At 36.7% G+C, this 17,024-nt stretch overlaps 1 protein-coding gene across 30 annotated transcripts in view; it reads right to left on the reverse strand.

Moving 5' to 3' along the window:
- TENM3 (teneurin transmembrane protein 3) overlaps positions 1-17,024 on the reverse strand; it is a 1,291,416-nt gene that overhangs the window by 592,733 nt on the left and 681,659 nt on the right. For 27 of the 30 annotated variants that reach the window (XM_038135908.1, XM_038135903.1, XM_038135906.1 and 24 more), the window contains one exon: positions 2,238-2,395. The exons of 1 other annotated variant lie outside the window; for it this stretch is intronic. The gene's annotated coding sequence lies outside the window, so the exon portion shown is untranslated. Of the gene's footprint in view, positions 1-2,237; positions 2,396-15,844; positions 15,900-16,523; positions 16,593-17,024 lie in introns of those variants that run through there. 2 more of the 30 variants (XM_038135909.1, XM_038135897.1) reach the window with 2 other exon arrangements.

Consider the following 17,024-nt stretch of genomic DNA (forward strand, 5'->3'; position numbering starts at 1 on the left):
TACAGTTTAAAGCCAGTGCCAGCACTCTGGATGTGCGCATACATTTCCTGTTAATAGCTATTTCTGCATAGATACAGTCTAGTGAAACTTACAGGGAGCTTTTACCATTTCTTAACTATAAAAATATACAAATTCTGAAGGCGTGATAACAAAGTTAGACCTGGACATGTTAGTAGCTATTATGTATTATGTTGTACAAAAGGCATCGTTGTTCTCCTTAACAAGTTAAAACATTTTTTGTTTTTACCAAAACTTTTAAACAATTCATCTTTATCAAAGCAGCCAAATTAGAGGAGATAGTACGCACTCCAATTTGGCTGTTTGAGGAAGCTAAATTGTATGTCCAGCAACTAAAAGAAAAATTTACCTTAAACCCTAGATATTTTGCCTCATGCATGCACTATGGAAATTCACAGTAACATTATAAATTATAGGTACATTTAAAAAATTGCAATGGGTTACTTTGGACAGAGCTATTTCACAAAGAAGGTGAGATTAACACTCACACAGAAGATCTAGTAATAGTTTTGCATTAACCCTAACAGTATGAAGTTATTCTAGATATGAAGAGCACATAAAATCGACACTTTTCTAATGATTTATTTTTTAATTCCAACTTTTCTTTCCCCCTAGCCTCCTTTTACATCTCTGTACTATTAACACTAAATTTAAAGTTTTACTTTGTCCTTATACTTTTATTAGAAGAAATAAAAAGGCCTGGACTCTCAAGTCATTCTGTTACCCATACTCTCAGTTTGCCTCCTTTTGTAATCTTGCACAGAAAATACACATCTCCAGAAACTTTTTGGACACAAAGGGGATGTTGCAAAATTATTGTACTGCTTTGATAGGATGGCTCTCTCTCCAGGACCTCTCTCATGTAATCCTTGGTTTAGTTTTCTTTTCAATCCATTTCTCTAAAGCCTTTATGCTGTAGCTGAGGGGTAAAACATCTCAAAAGTTAAAGGGAGCCTGGACCCTACAATATGCATGTTTCCATTTTTCCCCATGGATCCCTTAATCTAGATACAAACAGCTAAATCTGTTTCAATTCCAGTTGTAAGCATATGTCAGTAAGCATTTATACTTTAATCTTCTTCAGTGTGGACATTCCCCAAGAAAGTCTAATTCCTCTAGCCCTCAAGCTTAACCCACCAGATTAAAATGCTGGCTCCTTTTTAGAATCCTAAAAGATTCTGAAATGTGCCCAATTTTTTTCCCCACACCTTGAATGCTTCCCATTTATAGAAACAAGCAAAGATACCAAGGAAATCTAAAATATAAACATTGAAATGGAACAGATTTCTTCAAAGAAAATCTGATGTCTATTTCATGAGCTTCATTTTCACTTACATTTGTTATAAGCCACCAGAAATTAAAACTGTAAATAAGGAATAAATAAGCTAAAGTGTTCTAAGTTATCCAATTAAAAAAAAAAAGTCAGAAAAGTTTTTTGAGACTGAATATTTTTGTATTGTACTCTGGATAACTTTTTAAAACATAGATAAATCTTTATGTAGGCATATGTTTGGCCTCCTTTCCATTCCCCCCCCCCCCCCCCCCCCCTTGGCTACTTCTTGTACTTCCTATATACCATTTGCAATGCAATTGTTCTGCCAAGTATCTCTGATACCTTCCGGTACTCTTTATTCCTTTTCATCAAACATGCTCTTCTCAGTACCTTTCTGTGGGCTTCAGCTCATATGAGTATACTGGACTTTATTCAATTAATTCATCTTAACTGACCCCAGAAAAAATATGCAGTTAAATTAATCACAAAGAGAAGTTTATTACTGAAGTACTAAATTGAATCTAGAAAGAAATAATTGCTTTAGAAATATAAAATCTCTGATACCAACTCTGGGTCAAAAATAAGACAACATTTCCAGATAAGCTGTTACTCACCCATTGAAATATCTTAGTTTAATGCTACACAAGCCCTGTTCAGAAAGTATATATTGCTATGGAACACGATTTGTGATGCAAAGCATTGCCCACTGACTTATAAGGTATCCTTGTTTTTTAATATTGAGTACTGTACCATTATTCAACAGTATATGTATTAACAAAAATGCTATAATTTCCACAGTAAAACAAATCTTACATCTAAAAGCTGAAGGGTTGACTCCTATAGTTAAAAATTTTCCATTGTTCTGCAAGATTTCTCCCCCGCCCCACCCTCAGGAGAATATGAACAGCTAAAAAATAACTGTTCTTATGCTCATCTCTTCTCCTACCTTTTCTGATGAGCTGGCTGCAGAAAAGTGTATAAATGGAAAGCTCAATTAGTGCAATTTTTGTATCCTTGGATGTCAATCATGACTGTCGAGAGGTGGGACTTTCAGGATCTCTGTGCATTAATTAAGAACTCCTCTCAGAAGAGTAGTCATTACACCTAAGGACCAAAAATAAGTTTTAATTAGAGTCTAGAAGACAATGTGCCATCTACTTATAAAATTAGTTCTTTAGTTAAAAATGAACAGCTATGGGACTTGGTTAGTAACAATGCAAAGGGCATAAATATTCTGTGTGCCCTTCAGAAGGCAGAAATATTCTTGTGTTTGTAGGCCTGCCTGGAAAAACTGGACAAGGTCTGTAATACTGTGCACACCATTCAGATTTCAGCCAGGTTGTATGAATGCCAACGTGATTATTGGACCCTTGTGAAATTACTGCTGCTAGGCTGATGTTGAGGGAAGGCTGTTACACAGCTGAAGTTGGATTGTAGTTCCCTTTCCCAGCCCAGACCATCTCCTACTGCACGTGCAAGAGGCAAACCAAGGCAAACTCAGCAGAGGGGGGCAAGGGGGTGTGCACAGTGCACCACGGTCATCCACCACTGATACAGCACACAGGCAGCTTTGGCTGGCCTGAGACATGTCAGGGCTCAAGAGAGGTTACAAAAAAGCTGGGGCTAACTGGTGTCAGCTGCCCAAGAGATCTTGCCTCCTGGTATGACTTATCTGAGGACAATCAAATATTCTGCCTAGGATTCTCTAGGGAAATAAGGTGTAAATAATTGATTATATCATTTATAAATTAATGGTAGGGAAACAAATTTTAAGAGATGGTCTGGAAAATAAACATGTCAGCTAATAATTCAGGCATGAAAAGGGGTAAAACTTAGAGAAAAAATATGCTTACATTCCAGAGAACAAGAAAAAAACCCTGTTTGGCTATGGGTGAAATAAGAAATATAGTGTATCAACAAAAAAAATCAAAACAGCACTCAGATTAGTCAAGGAAGGATGAGATAAGACAAAAAAAATCAAGCTCCAGTATGAAAATGAAGAAGGAAAAACAGTCATAAAAATGGTCGTAAAAATTCAGTGCTACAAATATTGTAGTTTCTTGAAAGACACAATTTAACATATAATTAAAATTATATAAGTAATAATAATAATAATAATTATAAAGTTTATTGCATAGAAAAAGAGCAGAATGGGAAAGCATGTCAAAAGGAGAATAAGATTTGCTATGCATCCAGGAATAGTAGAACAAGTGTTATGACCTTCCTCATTGCTTTCATGTTTCATGTTTTTTTACTAAACTAACTGTAAATACATTTAAGAGACAGATACTTTTCTGAAACACTTGTTTGAGAAACATATACTGTAATTTTCCAATGTAATCAGTGTACCTGAGGAGTAATGAAAAACAGCACCGAATTTACCAGCAAAAAAGCAGTTGCTATTGCTGATATGTAGTTTAAGTTATTTTATCCTAAATAACAGTGAATGATGAAATTAATGTTATAGCAAGCGATCAGTCTTTTAAAGACATTCAGAAAAATGTGGACAATTTATGCTGATGTCATTCAGAAAATTTATCTTAATTCCACTAATAAATGTTTTAACATTTCATGCCCAAATGAAATTTTATAATATTTGTAAAGCAATTATTTCTTGTAAATTTTTTCAGCCAATAATTGTTTTCTAAAGAACAGGCACAGAAACACTCTCCAGAATGTACTACTTGGAATATTACTGTATTTCCTGGTAGATTCAGTGGGCTTCTTCAGGTTATCAGATATGCTGGCAGTACACACCAATACACTGTTAAGAATGTTAATACTGAAACTTGCTAGTTAAAAGTTCAACTTTCATTCTGTGAAACAGAGTACATGCTACTGCTATGGATGCATGTGTAGTACAAAATCTGGTATTTACTTCTCTGTAGGTCCAAGTTATTTTTCACATGATAACAGATTTCAGGAAAGGCCATGTTTAATATTGGCTGGCACCATGGGTAGGTTGTTTTAAATGAAAAGAAAAAGGAATTTATTCAGGGCTTGTCACTTGTATTCTCTGAAGTACAGAAAAGTCCTGAGTCTTGCTATCTGGGGTTTCCTACTAGTAATATTTAACATATTTCTTGTCAGCTGCTTCTCTTGATTAAGAAGACAGAAGAGATAATAGATACACTAAACTCCAGAAGAAACAGAGAACCTTTGTTCCTCTGTACAATTATATCAATTTTAATAATGGTTTAATTTGCTGTTATTCATAGGGGACAATGCCAAGAGCTGAAGCAGAGGACTAGCAAAATACAGATTGCATGTTAGCAGCATGGTGCCTTCTCAATCCTTCATGTTTCCAAGTTTGCCTCTTCTGGGCTCGTACTCCAATACGCTATTTTGGAAGCCAGCCATAAAAGAGGCTAACTCAGACAATAAAATCTGGGTGATCTACTGAACTGTGACTGAGATTTGTGACCTGCCTTAAACTGAATCAGATTCAACTACAAGACTTCTTACAAGCAGCTCTCACCAAGAGCCTGGCAGAATGTCAACACAGTTGTACTAAATATTTGACACAAAACTTGCTGAGAACCACATGGTATCATGTATTGTCATGAAAGTAACTTAAAGCTGGATTAATTCACAGGAGAAGAATAACAAAAAGTAGCAATTAGAAAATGTTTCTTACAGTGGAGAATGTTATATAGCAATTAAATTATATCAAACAGAAAATAAAAAAGAGGAACAATACTAAAATTACTTCAGGCACCCTCCTGGACAACTTTGAGCCCTTCATTGAAGTTTGAAAGTTTGATGTCTTGTCCAAAATTTCCCCTGTGGTCAACAAAGAAAGGGAAAGGCACTTCCAGATATCAAACTGGACTTAAAAGAGCTTCCATCTTTACACTTGTAGTGGGAGTGTTGAACACAGACTCGGACATATTGGTGAGTACTTGTATTTACTTAGTCTATATCCTACAGTTTGATTTTCAGCAGTGTCTAGTAAACAAATTTCAGTGCAGCATTGAACATTTACCTGCACATTTAGATGCTACCAGAGATGTGGGCAGGGATTTCACAGTTTCTATAACACTAGCTAAATGCTGATAGGCAGTACTGTGCAGAGGTCTAACTTCCTATTGATCAGTGCCTTTCCTGCTCCCTACCACAAAATTAATAACACAAAAAAGTAATAATATTTTCCTATTTATACTGAATTGTATTTATTGTCTCATACGTTTAATACTTTAGTGTTTGGGAAAAAAATCACTTTATACTGCTTTAACAGTTTTATTTTTCTTTCCTCAAAAAGAGGCCACAAGAACGAAAATATTTTGCTTAATTTATCACCATAAATGTGTTCTTTCCTTCAGTTAAACTAACATTTTAAGAAAATTTCTGAGACTCCTATAAAAAAATACACTTCAGCATGTGTAAAAAAAAGCCAAGAAGCCTACAGCACACATATTTAGCTTTCAGTCTAGAAATAGACTATGGGGTTGGAACTGGAGGACCACAGTTTATTCTTTGCAAACTGACAAAACATTTTACTGATTACTCTTGAAAAATAATAAGAATCTAAAATTCAAGCTGAATATCAATGTGCTCACACAAGGGGTGGAGATAAGCCAATAAACATAATATATAGCTTTTAACCCCATGGAACATTTCTTATGTTCAGTAGTTTCTTCTGAAACTGTAGTGACAACAGAAAAATATTTATGCAAGAACTGTACAGAAGTGTGTAATAAGGCCCTGGAAAATATAAAAGTATAAAGAAAAATGAATTAAAATTCAACTGAAAAGAAGTAGCAAAATTTATTAAAAGTAGCAAAACAAGCAGAGAGCAATTTCTCCATGGCCAGCACTGTCTACAGATCCAGGCCTCTTCCTGAAATCCATCCATTTATCATAGCACTGGAGTCACTTTGAAAACTATTTCATTGTAGTCAGCAACACCCAAATTGCAAATGGAAGTTATAAATCAGACAGCAGTACCACAATGTTTTCTACTGTCAAGACAAAACCCACTGCTGACTAATGAATAAGAGAAGAGTTTGTTTTAAATTAAGATACACCTGTAGGAGATAACTTGGGTTTCAAGCATTTTGCTGCCTCATTTTGGTACACAATTAACTTTTTTATTTGTTAACTTTTTCTTATATTTTCCTTATCTCAATTTCTGTGTTAGCTCACAGGACCACAAAATTTTCCTTTTCTTCATTATTGATTGGAAAATTTTTGATTGTTTTTGATTATATTCTTACTTTTTTAAAAATTGAAGAAGTTCAGAACATCACAGTCTTCATTATAATATAAAAACGTTTATTAATTTTGGGAAACATGAGAGGCAACACTTAAAAAATATTTTCTGTTCTTTAACTGAGCTGACTGGTGTCTTTACAGCTTCTTGGTTAAAACTTTGTGAGAAAAAAAGAAATCATCACAGATAAAATATAATATAGGAATTCCAAGAGTTAATAAGACAAGAATAGAAGAACTACTAATTACAAAATTTCTGGCTGTCTGATTTCAGCTTGATTAATGGGTTTCTTTCATTTGTTGGAATTCTATGATCAAAAAAGGTACTAAAATGTTAACAAAAATCTCACAGGAAGAAAGGGATTAAGGAAGCACTGGCAAAATGATGCAGGAATAATACTGAGAATGAAACATGGTTGTGCAGAAACAACAAAAATTAAGTACCTGGGCTTGCCTAAATTTGAGAGAATAATATGTTTTAAGCAACATTATGCTTGTACTGAGTTGTGCTGCCATGCTCATAGAAGTGTTTAAGTGGGAAGGGGCCCTAGCTCCAGCCATGGGCAGGAACACCTTGTTGGCACCCCTTCCATTTAGAGATGAAAGATAGGATCTGGACGGTATTTCCAGAAACCTCCTAGATGGCTAATGCTCTTTTATGCTGTCCCTTCAACAGATACTGGGGTAGTTGAAGTGCCCCATGAGAACCAGGCCTCCTGAACATAGGACTGCCCCTATCTGTCTGTAAAGGGCCTCATACACTTGGTCAGGTGGCCTGTAGCAGATCCTCACTATGATGTTACCTGTCCCTGCACTTACTTTATCTTGAGCTGGACTCCTCATCCATCCCCAGGCAGAACTCCATGCACTCCAGCTGGTCACTGACAGAGAGGGCAACACCACCACCTCCTGGCCTCCCATATCTGTTCTTCCTAAAGAGCCTATATACTTCCATTCGAACATTCTAGTCACAGAAGACACCCCACCACATTTCAAGGATGTCAGTAAGATCATATCCCTGCAGGCATGCACATCTAAATCCTCATCTATTATTCATAGAGGCATCTATAGAGGCATCTTCCATAGAGGCATCTAAATTGTGCCCCCAATGAAGCCAACTAATTGGCTGAAGCAGCTAGAATTCCTTTGTGCTGCTCTTCATGTGCTCTCCGGCTGGCCTGTGACACCTCTGCAGGCTTCTGGGCATCTACTGCTGGCACTAGCATCAAACTGGCAGAAGTGGAATGGATTAAAATTCCCCTTCCCTGGAAAGTTTCAATTAAAGTCTTCATCATCTTGTCAAATGTATGAATGAAGATGCTGTTGTCCTCCTCTGATAGATGAGCTGCACCAGCCCCCAGCAGACCAGGTTTCTCAAAGTGAGTCCCATGGTGTAACAGATAAACCCCTGGCTGTGCCACCATTTCTCAATTCACTGGAGTCAGCCACCCCTTTCAAACCCCTTTTCTCCGACTAGCAGGATTGGTGAAAAACCCACCTGTGTTCCAGAATCCCTTACTGCTGCTTCCCAGACTCTAATCCTCTATACTCAGACTGCTTTGGCTGCATCCCTGGTGCCCATGTGAAACCATGGCAGTGGATAGCAGCCAGGATTCAGTACACGGCTTTGTAGCCTCTCAAAGCTGTCCCTGACATGAGCTGCAGGCGAGCAGCACACCTCTCTAGAGAGCACTTTAGGTTGCCAAATGGGTGCCTCCATATCTCTCGGAAGAGTCACCTACTGCTTACTACCTGTGGCTCTTCTTAGCTGCACTGGTTGTTGCACAGGGAGCGCATTGGACTGCATTATTCAGCCCCAGCAGCTCTCCTGAGGTGATGGGTCTTTCCTCTTCAGTTTGCAGAGCATTGAACAGGTTCTGTAAGGGCACCTCAGGCTTCAAGGAAGTCTCTTTCTCCTGCTGGTCCTTGCCATTGCAAGCTTTCATTCTTATGTATTACTGGCCCCCCTTCCTGTGGTGTGTGTGCTGTTGGGGGAAGTTTTCAGCTGTTTGGCTGCAGGCTTTGGGTTCCCTGCAGACTGTACTTGGAAACAGCTATTTAACTCCTTCTCAGCCTCCCTGATGTTATATAGCCTTATCACCACCTCCTGCAGCTCAGCCACCTGCATGTTCCACTGACCTGGGCAAGTGAACCTATTGTGATCAACCTTTCCTGTACTTGTGATGTGTTTCTGACGAGAATGGATAACACATGTCTTTTTAGGGAGATACTCTTTGTAACTTTGGTCTTTGTCACAGAACCTTACAGAAATGTGTCACTGAGACAAAATAAAAATTTACAGTTGGGCTCACCAGGTTCACCCTATCAGAAAAGGGAGCAGTGTCCTAGTATCAAGACTAAGAACAGAAAGGTAAAAGAAGAAATGGCAGCATAGTCTATCTGAAGGAAACACTTGTAAAGGTTCTATAAAGGATGAATTGATTGACATGAAACTGGAGCAAGAATTTGAGAGCATGGCTTCAGTCTGAAGTTAGGTCAACTGCCATATTCAATCCTGCCAAAGTGTTGGTAAGGTTTGTTGCTTGAAATAGAAGCCTGCAAGACAGACTGGGGAAGAGACCACAGGTGCAGCTTGCCCCTGTACTGTCATAACAATAAATAAGGTTATCTGTCATGATCAAACCATCTGGAGAAGTCTTTTATACTGTACTGAATAGATGTTACACATTTATTTAAGGTTACAAAGAGTGCTTAAAATAGCAATGATTTGCAAGGAATAGTCTGTGTCCTATAACTAAAGGCAGTCTCACTGTAAATGTTCAGGCAAAAATTGTAGGAAGAATTTTAAGAGCATTTTGGTAATAATGATCTATAAATGATGATACACAAGTTTAAAAACGAAAAAACAGATGACTGTTCAAAATGTTACAATCTTCAGCAGTCTAGTACTAAAAGAAATGATCCAGACATCAGTATCTGGGTATTTATTCCTTTTTAGAAAAGTTATTTAAAACAGAGGCTAGTTTCATCATCATGTATCAATGAGTCGGATTGTAAGAAAAATTATCTACCCTGCAAGTAGCAAATTCACAAAACCCAAAGAACAAATTATCTTTTTCTTGCTAGTGTGGCATACACTCAAGCTTTGCAATTCAGGGTATATATGGAAATCCAGCTGATCATGGGATTACCTATGGGACAAAATTAATTGCAGTTAAAAGCACAAGATCTGGATTGAGCTGTAGCCTTGACCTACACTCCTCTTTTTGCTATAGAACACAAAAGCTATGTTAAAGGACATATTTTTTCAGAACTCTGAATGATAATTTTGCTTATTTTTCTACTGCTATCTCTTAAATGTAGTGCATGCTTGGCATGTGCCCTAAACATCATAACAGGAAAATAAATTATAGATGTAATTTATTTCCCAAAAAGTAGACAGGTAGATTGAGAAATATTATTTATCATGCTGATAGTCTATAGTGTGTGCAAGTGAAACCGACATTAATTCCAGTTCCTTTGTTTTCTCCCTTATGATCTCTCTTCTGACAGACTCAAAATCCCCTCAACTTCACATACATAGGAGGGACCACAACACATTTAGTACTCTGAGAAAAATCTGCCTGTTGTCTGTTCTCCACATTAAGTCCACTTCACTGCAAAAAGCTCCTCTATCAGCATTTCTGTCTACAATCATAAGGTTGTTGCAGCCTCAACTATAAAGTTAAAAAAGAGTAGTTCTTTCTCTCTTTCTATAGCTATCAGTTCTTTTCCAAATAAACTTGGCACATTTCTCTGCAACACCATCTTTTTGTGGGCTGCAACATATGGGTCTTAATAACATAGCATCAGACTGCAATTTTTAGCCTAGCCTCTCCTGTTCTGCTTCACAAAATAAAAGTGGCTGCTGCCTACCTTCAATGACCCTCATAGACATGAGCACCTTATCAGAAATAATTTTGTAACAGATAAGCAAACCTTCAAAACAAATATGATGTCTTCAAACATAAACACATCTCACCCCATTAAATTTAAGCAGGCAGTTTAGCACAGCTTAACTTACCAAAGATATTAAACCCAAAAGGTTCCCTGGCTTTACGATCAGGAAATTCAAGCAAGGCCACCACAGCTTTTCTATGCTACTATTTAGCATCTCTGAATCAAGTCACCAGCTGTTGGAGCTTTGCCTTAACAACAGCAAACCAGAGAAGAGCAGCAAATTAGCACTTCCCCTCTTGGGCTGGCTGCTACTTTTAGGGGACGAAAGTAAAGGCCTCATTAAGATTGCTTTTCTTCACCAAGAAAAGCAACTCAGGGTAGGGTAATACCCTTAGAGTGTTTACAGATAGCAAAAAGAAAACAAAAAACCAAACCAACAACCCACCACACTTTGAAATGGGGCTATTTACTGCAATGTAATGATCTCTCTGGATCACAGGGATGTTGGGGAAGATGTGAGCATCTTCTTCTGATGCTCACCAGCTGATTTAACTAGATGAAAAATGAACCAGCAATTAGGAGACTTTTTTCTAAGTTGCAAGCTGCAATTCAGGGTTTCAGGTTTCTTCGCATTTATGGAGCATACACCCATCCCCCTTTCTGAGCCACATCTATCTCCCATGCATCCTCTTTCTGGAATCTGTGAAAATTCTCCCCTTTTTCTCTATTTTTTTTTTCCATTTTCATTTGAGTATTGAAACTGAGGAAAAAATATTAATTTTTGTAGTGTGCAGAGTTGTACATGCCACTTTTACTGACTGCCTTTATAATTAGTCTAGGCAATGCTGATTAAATCCCCTTTGATTTTTGAAAAACTACCTTAATTGAAAAAAAATTACTAGAATTAAGTTTAGGTTGAGTTTTTTTGCCCCCTCATCTGCTTGAACTGAGCACTTAAGGAACTTGGAGATTTTGGCACACAGTCTTCCCACAGTACTGTGCTCTCCTCTGGCTGCAGGAATATCCTTTAGCAAAACACAACTCATTCCTTCAGGGGGAAAGCTGAAACATTTGAGTAAAGTTGTTGCTACTACCCTCTATTCATGCATATTAATGCCACAAATTTGGGAGTATTATTTCATTGGCAAACTAGCAGCAAACTTCGTGCTTTAAAAATTTGTTTTCAAATGACTTCTAACCATAAACATGCTTTTGTTTACTTCCTATTGTTGATAAATGTGGTCACAGCCCAAAGTCAAGTTGGTACTATGTTAACTTTCTGTCTTTGTAGCATCAGCGCTTAGTGGGAAAGAGTTTTCTGAAGGTTTGGAAAAGTAGGAAAAAATTGTCATCATCCTAACTTTGCAAAAGTGATCAAGTTGAACCCTGCAGTAGCTTTTATAGTGGTAACCCAGTTGCTGATAGTTGAGTACCACACTTCTGGTTCAGAAGGTACCCCAGCTTTATGAATCATGATGAAGGACCACATCACTACAATTTCTGTTGCAAGGCAATCATGTAGATGGAAGATACACACTAGAATGTCAGTGTTTCTTTCCTGTATGCTGTTTCTGTATAGACCTCTGTTTAGACAGTGCGGTAAAACATCCAGTTTACTCTTCAGATTTAAAGGAATCTGAACAATGATGGTGAAACTGTCCTTTTAGCCAAGTAATGATCTGCAAAATTATCTCCATGTCATCATTAGAGACAAATTTGTGTACTAAGAAAGTTGAAATAAAAATAGCCTCATAGGGTGTTCAGTCTGATTAAAGCAGCATACTTGTGTACCACAAGAGTTAGACAACATTCAGCTTTCTATTTGCATCAGTTAAAGGTGTAAAGCAGTAGAAAAATAATGAAACTGTATCTCTGATTGCCTATGCCCTGTAGCAAGTGCCTAAGGTTTTTCTGTGTGCACAACATTGCTTCTGCTTACTGTATGTAACTAAGGAAAAGTGTTAAACATACTAAACTTTCTGTTGATAATTCTAACAGGCTGGCTTGATTTCTACTTTAAAATATCTATGACATATTTTTATTACACTTCTCTTATTCAATCATTATCTAAGTCAACAGAGAGATCTTCATCAAGACAGCTTGTATTTATCACACTTCATGTACTTAAATTGTATGTCACCCTGTTAAGTAAAGTCCAAGGAAATTCTTGATTGATTCTGAAGTTAACCATATGGTTATCTAGCAAGTCAGCAGAAATGAAATTCATTACTAAAATCAATTTTATGTAATTATTATTAACTAGTATTGGTTAAATGCCTGTTTTCTGTAGTCTTTGGTTGGGTTAAAATGGCAATGGTAATTTAATGGTCACTGTTTGTAATATCACAAAAACCCACTAGTGGATGAAAAAGGGCAGAAATCTCAAAACAGTTCAGAGAGCTTGTTTTCTGGCAGATAGGCTGAAATGAAACATGATTATGATATTATGTAATCATGTATCTTTTAATGAAACTCTAAGAAGTGAAACCAAGCTTTTCCTTACATGCTTCCCCTTTCCACCAGAATAAGGATAAGGGGAAGGGAAAAAATTAAACCTAGTATTTTTCACAAGACCACCTAACCACTTTCAGTCTATTTTTTATTTTGTAGGAACAGGAAAAGCTTAAACCAAACTAAAAATAATTGCAGGAAGTATTACTGCGGTTGTAAAAGCAAACTCTGAGAAATGAGATTTTTCTTTCTTGGGTGTCAGCATTTTGTTATATTCCATAAAGCTTCCTTTTAAAGCTTGAAGATTTTAACTTCAAGCTAGGCACTCAAAATTCTCAAATATTTCTATCTGTGAGGTAGCTAAAAGGGAAGCATTAACTTTTCACTAGCTTGTGTATGGATAGACAGACTCAAGACTGACCTGCAGATCAAGATGGAGTGTATGTGCTGCCAACAAAAGAGCACAAGAGCATAATGTAGGTACTGAAGTGTCAAACTCTTATGAGGCCTGTTTCCTGTGCAATGCCATCAGAATCACAGTAGAGGTGAAAAGACCACATTCATAAAACCGTAGTGGACTTGGGAACTTTTAAGCACTGCACTTTCTGGAATAAGTGTGAATAATCTATATTAGGATTCCATGTAAATCATAAATTTTTCTTCTGAGTCTTTGACCCAGCCCCATCCATCTGCTCTGGCTCCTGTGACAATTATACATAATAATCTCCTGCCCCACGGATGGGGTTTGAAATTAAATTAATAGCCATGAGTGGAACTCCTACAATAGCAATGAGTATCATGCAAAAGCTCAGAGGGCAACAACTATATAGTCCAAAATGCCTTGGACCACTCTTTGTGCCAGGGTAATTGAAAAAGCTCTTTGGTCATCCCAGTCTGCTCCTGTGCTCTGAACCAGGGATGATTTGGAAAAAAAGAAGAAATCATGTAGCTGAAGATTGTAACATTCGGTATATAAAAATCACCTAGTTGAAATTTACATGGGCAAATTTAATTCTACTATTTGTAACTCCTAATCCCTTGATTTTGGAACTTTGAAGTTTTGTTGTTGCAGCTGTTTTCACTCTGCTGACAACTCTGTACATAGTTCTACATGTTCCAGCTCCCATTAAACATATGCAACAAGAAAAAAGAAAGTAAAAATCTCCTATCTTTCCTATGTTCTGAGAAGCTTCACAAGAACAAAAAAAAAAAAACAAAACCAAAAAAAACCCCAAAAAACAAACCCAAAACCCTCCCCCCCAAAAAAAAAAAATATTGAGATTTTGATATATTTTTTAGATATCTTTTAGAACTGGCAGTGGTGCTTTATCAGTCAAACACCTAGAAGTTTTTAACCATTAGTCAATGTAGTTCAAACTCATTACATGTCAGGTCCCATTTGAGCTGATACACTTATTACGTCATTCTGCATCTGGTTGGCATCACTGACTAAAACTGGATATTACGCAGATTTGAGAGTTGTGTGATGGTCAAAATTCTGATATATTATTTTAAAAATGGACATAACACTCAGGGCTTTGGAATCAACTTGTTAAATTAGCTAAAAATTAATAAGAAGTCAGAGTTCTGTCAGGTTTCTCTTCTTGCTCTGCATACCATAAGGATATCAAAGCACAATGAGTATAATATTGCCCTTATGAAGAGTTCAAAACAAATTGGACATTGCTGCTTATATTCAAAGCTCACCCTGCAGAGGTGTTTTTGTACTGCATGTTCTGGCTGTATTGGCTGTCATGAAAACAGGAGGTCACTTACACCTCATTTAGGATTCTGACTCTAAAAATATTTAATCTGAAAATAATTGTATTTAATTTATCAAAGATTGGATTTGTTTACCAAAACACCTATTTGGAAGCCATTATAAATTCTTTTCTTCAAGCATGTTCAGTCACTTTTGCAAGAATGACTACTTTAGCATTGCCCACCTAATTGCTAAGTGTTTTCCACTGCAGAAGAATCTCTTGTACAGTGGCTGCTAAGGTGATACTCTTCTTGCCTTCTGTAACTAGTTGAGGTTTTTCAGGCTGTGCTGAGACAGACTACAAGCATATTCAGTACAGAATGTTACAAGATGGAAAGGTACAGAATCAAAGACTTGCCTGCAGGCACCAATGCCCTTTGTTACAGCTGTTCTTTCTACTTGCACAATTAGGATACTTGTTTGAGCCTGATAAGATTTCAGTATACATCACGGTATTTCTATTTTATATTTATGCCCTGTGACAGGGTGTATCCATATGGAATGCACAGGGCTAATTGGTTCATGTCCTAATATGAAAAAGTTTGTCGAAGTCTCTTGTGATAAAACTGCTGTGCATTAAAAGTTCCCCTTGTATAGGGGAAATATATGTATAGTTGAAGTATATGGCATAGAAAGCATACTATTTTCTATAAGTACCCTCTAAAAAAATCATTTGAAGGTGTAAAGGGACCAGAGCAATAATGTTGAACATTGAACAGATTCACATTAATTTTAGACTTTCTCACCCTCACAATGCACTAAATCTGTATAAAATAAAACAAGACTTTGTTCTACATATAGTAGTTTTCAGTTATCTGAAAATACATGTTCTAGTAGCATGTTCAAAAAAAAAGAATATAACTGACATTAAGTTTCTGTTAAAATAATTCTGTCAAGATAAAGAAGAAAGGAAACTAAAGAAGCTGTACATCATTGGTATGTGGTATAATTAGCTGTGGCAGGTCTTTAATTGTCATAGACAAGATGACAGAAGCTACTTATATCAGTTTTGTGGACTATTTATATACCAAAGTGATTATGACCCCTAAACTTCTTTTAAAAAAATTAAATTTCACTAATTAATTTTCAATTTTTAGGCAGAAAGCATATCCTAAAGCAATTCTGAACAAAGTCTGTGATGCATAAGTGAACTAAAGCTACCTAAAAGAAAGCTGAGAAATCCCTTTAGGAGAGAAAACACAGTAATGTAGAAGAAGCTACAGTAGTACCTGGTGGCTTTGCTTCTCTCTGTGCAGGAGCTGTGATGGAAAAAGAGGGATTTCTGCTGGAAGGAAAAAAAAAGTGTTTCAAAAAGTAACTGGAAGTGGAAAAATGGTAAAGAAATTTAGTGTCATTACAGTTCGATAGTTGCCTAAAATGGTTTATGTTTCCAGGTTATAAGTTTATGCAGATAAACTTGGAATCTTTGGAAATATGCAGTAAAAGCAACGTGTGAACATTAGAGGATGTGTTAGAAAGATTTCTGAAGTTGGCTGTAAAGATTTTTAATTCTGCTTAAGTAGCTCATATGTACAACATGCAACATGGATGTTTCTGTTAAGAGACAGCCAGGATGCACAGAAGAGACAAGGATAACATGAAAAAGTTGAGCATATTTCTTTGAAACTCCAAGACTGGGATGCAGAAAAGAAGGCAGTGTTGGCAGGGAGAATGGGATTATGCCAGGGGAAGGGAGGATCCAAATGCCACTATCCTTTTTGAGCCACACACAGCTTCAATGGGAAATAAACTCTTGAAAAACAGATTCTACTAAGGATGAAAACAGAGGTAGGAACAAAAGTGAGCTAAAAGAACTGTGAAAAACTATGGAGGAACCAGAAACCAAGAAGTTGTAACTCCTGCAGTTTTCAGAGATAGGATCTTTTATTGAGATAAAATCTTCATTACCTAAGGGGAGAATCTGAAAGCAATGCCACACACAGGGTGAATGTTCCAGAGTCTTTTGATCTTTTAGACACTTTTGCAAAGAAAACTTTGATAGGCTCTTGATGTCCTGGCCAAAGATGTTACCACAAGCTCTGAAATAATGAAAACAATTTTATAATCTATAGTTTACAGAGATAAAACCCATACAATTTTTTACAGTAATATATTTGCACATATACTAACTTCTCAGATTATTCTTGTGCTTTTTAGATGTGATCCAGCAAGATAACGAACAAAATAATTATAAGAATGCTGGTGCCTGCATAAATTCCTATTTACTTAGAAGTCAGCAGGCAACCTCTAAATTCAAATTTACGCATCCCTGAACACATGATGTGTGTCGAGGGATCAGAATCAAATTAAAGCTCTAAGTCACAGTATCAGAAATGGCTATACAAGCCAAGGCTGTTTATCCACCAAAGTTGTGAAAGATATATGTTAATAATCCAAAACTGAAAGAAA

This window comes from Motacilla alba, chromosome 4 (genome assembly GCF_015832195.1).
Source record: "Motacilla alba alba isolate MOTALB_02 chromosome 4, Motacilla_alba_V1.0_pri, whole genome shotgun sequence".
NCBI classification, from domain to species: domain Eukaryota; kingdom Metazoa; phylum Chordata; class Aves; order Passeriformes; family Motacillidae; genus Motacilla; species Motacilla alba.